The sequence below is a fragment of the Sander lucioperca genome, chromosome 11, assembly GCF_008315115.2.
Source record: "Sander lucioperca isolate FBNREF2018 chromosome 11, SLUC_FBN_1.2, whole genome shotgun sequence".
In the NCBI taxonomy this organism is placed as follows: domain Eukaryota; kingdom Metazoa; phylum Chordata; class Actinopteri; order Perciformes; family Percidae; genus Sander; species Sander lucioperca.
In genome coordinates this window covers 15,463,127-15,467,214 of record NC_050183.1, presented here as the reverse complement: position 1 = coordinate 15,467,214, position 4,088 = coordinate 15,463,127, and positions in this window count along the sequence as shown.

Below are 4,088 nucleotides of genomic sequence, written 5' to 3'. Positions count from 1 at the left end.
TTGGCTTTTACTACTGTTAAATTAATATTGTTTGTGAAAGCTTTAGAGCATAACTTTCTTTTATATTAATAAACATCTGTTACATTCAAGACATAGCCAAATAAGTTGCTACAAAGCTAATTAAGATTTTAAATTTGACTTTTTACATTGTCACTTATGTTTTCAAATTATTTTACATTTGAATTTTGCTTTTTCAGTTTCCTTTTTCTTTTTTTTTTTTTATTCAATTATGACATGATTATTCCTATTAGCTTAGTAAAATAATATTTTTAATTTGATCTCTTTTTGTTTTCTCTTTGGACTTTCAATTTGATTTTATGAATAAATATATCCTCCATAGTTACCTTCCTCTCTCTCTGTGTTGGCGTTCTAACCTCCGGTGGATTTCTGAGGACTATGGTTAACTGCTCCTCAGATCTCTGCAGGGTAAATCCAGACAGCTAGCTAGACTATCTGTCCAATCTGAGTTTTCTGTTGCACGACTAAAACTACTTTTGAACGTACACATGTTCCACCAAAACAAGTTCCTTCCCTATTTAGCAGAGGCGCCGTGGCTCCGTCTGCTGCTTATCGCCGCCCAAGACGATTGTGATTGGTTTAAAGAAATGAAATAAACCAGAGCAGGTTTTTCTCCCATCCCAGAATGCTGTGTGGACTAGGCAGACCCTCCTCCGCAGCGCTGTGGAGGAAGGTCTGACAATGCGAGACTACTATTTACAGACTCCCTTCCTTCTTAAGCTCTTTTAACTACTTGTTTCTTCACCTGTTGGACTTTGTTGTAGTGACGTTGCCGTGTTCCCGGATCTCAACAATCAACATGGTGATATGTTATTACTAGGGCTGTCAAACGATTCATTTTTTCTTAATCGCGATTAATCGCTGAATTTCTATAGTTAATTATTAATCGCGTGTTTTATCACATGATTAAAATTCTATTATTTTGCATTTCAGAACTGTTTAAGTACATATTAACAATGGAAAGCAGTTCTTACCAGTGCATCTTGATTGGGAATCAAATGAATGCAAAGAATGTTACTTTATGAACTTGACTTTAAGATTTGTTTTTGTTTATTATTTCACCCATTTCGCAAGAGCTGTAGTCATTTTTTTGGATTTGGTTTCATCCACAGGTCGGCAACTAGCACTCTCCAAAATAGTGCTTTGTCTGAGTCTGCCAGCATCAACCTGAGTCACGTTAACTGTACTATATGCTTCGCTCGTAGGTGGTAGCTCAAGCTTGACGTGCTTCGGTGATATTTTAATTCGGTTTTACACAATGTGCACATGGCTTTCGACTTGTCTACTAGCCGTCTGGGAGTTTTGGAAAATAAAAAGCGCCATTCAGAATTGTGTTGCTGCTGTCTTTCTCCATCAGGCCTGCAGCAGCAGGATGTGTTACGAGGAAGTATGGCAGCTTGATGATAAATAAAGGTGCGGCAAGAGGCCGTAGATTCTAGTGATTTTAGAACAGCTAAGGAGCGTTGTTAGGCACGATGCGAAGCCGAGTGAAATGTAAAATAAATTAATAAATGGCGGCATGCGATTAAAAAAAAAATAAATAAAAAATGAACGTGTTATGCTCGGCCCTTCAATTAACTATAATTAGTGCATTGTTTTTACCGGAAATAGTCCATTCTGATTAAAAACAGCAGTGGGTGCGCGGAGGAAAAGCGTCCGGTTTGGGCATCCATCCTTTATCTGTCTCATCGACGGGGACCTCACTAGTGTGTTAATGAAGCCTGTCGTGTGTGTGTGTGTGTGTGTGTGTGTGTGTGTGTGTGTGTGTGTGTGTGTGTGTTTGTTTGCTGACGTCACTTTGTGTCTATGAACCGGTCTGCTGGAAAACATTTTCATCAGGGATAATGAAGATGGACTCAATGTAAAGTGACAGCAATTGTGCGTGTTACTGCGTATGTGTGTTCTGCACAGACTGGCTTTTTTGTTTTTCTCCAAATGAGGCATTTGTGTCATTGTCCCCACACACACACACACACACACACACACCCGCGCACACAAACCAGCGACTTGTGTGTGTTCGCCATCTTTTAAATGTCATTTTTGACCTATTGAGCATTCTGATTCTCAGAGGCTGATGGCTGAGATGTAGATGGAATATTAATTTTGTGTGTGTGTGTCTTGCCTTCATCTTTCATCATTACTCTGATTTTTTTTTTTTTTTTATGATTATCAAATAGAACTTTGTTGTCCTTATTTGCTTCTCTTGGAAGCCATTGTTTTTTAATTCTTCCTTTTCCATCAACGGTTTTGGTATGCTTTGTCTTCATAACTGCATGTTTTGTTCCTCTAATGTATTCCTACGTCTTGTGTTCTGTCAAAAAACGAAGAAAAAGAAAATCCCAGTAGGAAAACAGAAGGCCGATGCCCTTTGCGTTGCTTTTGATGTAAATCATCTCCACGGAAGCGTCGAGTTGAATTTACAGCAGCTTTAAAATGTAATGAAATCAGCAACCGGAATTAAACGCAAAAAATGAATCACGTTTAAAAGAAAAACTCAGCAACACAGCAACAGAGTGGTAACTGTAAAACATGAAAATGAGAGAAGAGAAAACTAAAAATGTATTCATAGAGACAAAAATTAGAGGGCCTTTTGAGAATTTGTATTACTTGTAAAATGGCAACACCACCTCCAGTTTAAAGCAGCATTAAAAGATTTTTTGGCCACTTCGGGGCAGCAGAAGATGCTGCAGATGCAATATTGACATATATATACTGTACATATTGTCCTAACATGTTAACAAACTATTGCCTATTCACACATTGAGCAGACACAGAGCAACATTAGCATTCATTTGTAGGGTTTGATTGTCCTTTTGGCGTTCTTCTCCACCAACTCCTGAGAAACATATCTGGCTGATTCGGTTGTAGATGTTAGTATTAATAATCATTAACTTTGTCTGTCTGCTGTTTGGTGCTGGGCAGGTAGTGTAACGTAGGTCTGCTGATAACGGAAACAATGTGGATGAGAGTGGTGAGAACCCCAAAATAAAGATGTGGGCCGTAAAACCAAAACAATGAGCTGAAAGATGCTAAAAAAGCTCCGTAGAGCTGAGGGGAGCAAGCCGCAGAGTCGGGTGATAATTCTCAGAGGGTTCGTCACCTTTCACGTTATGCTCTGACATTTGATCCAATGTTAAAATATTGATCAGTGCAGCTTTAAGAATGACATTTACTGTTATTTTTAAGGTCCGGTGTGTAATGTGTTTAGTTGTTCATTATCAAAATCCGTGTTGCCCGTTCACAAACTTGTCCTTTTTCATGAATATTTACCACCACCATCAATTCCAAGTATTCCTTTTGGCTTGAAATTTTACATTTGCGTTCACATGAACTGGGGTAGACGCTCCATATTCATGCTTCATCATGAAATACGTTAGCCGGTAAGGGACATACAGGACATACTGCTCCACCTTTCACGTTTTCTCTGTCACATGATAAACTCACAGCTGCTGCTAATGCTGCTAATGGGTATCGTAGCTTCCCGGCCCCGGCAAGTTTGAAGAAGGAAACATGGAGGACCACACGTATTCAAAATCCAAATTTCAGGAACAGGAGTCTTCTTCTTCGCCCAGAAAAAGAAAAAGGAGATTGAAAAGAGCAAGAGACCGGCTTTTTGAAACGTGAAGGCTATCGTAGCTGTACTATGTACTTTGAACTGCGTGGCGTGAGAGAGTTGATTGCGATATGTGATCTCAACGCTAAATGGGAGAAATTCCTAGACACTGGACCTTTTGATGATCTCCTGTCTGAAACCTGAAACTAAATTACGAACGTCATACTTTCGGCATCACTCTCTTTGTGTTATTTCTTTTCTTTCTCCTCCTGTTGATCTCTCTCTCTCACTCTTCCCCTCACTGTCAATGTCTTTCTACTGTATGTCTCAAATGTCATTCTCTTGTTGCATTTCCCTCTGCAGTCATACAGAAACTGCTGAACAAAGCCTTTGGTTGCTGGTTGATGCTTTGCGATGAAAGCGCTACTCAGGAGCGATACCTGCACATCTGAACGAGCTCCGCCCCCTGTCTATTGTCGGCCCTTTTGTCGGTCAATATTTACTCAGCCTTTCGTCA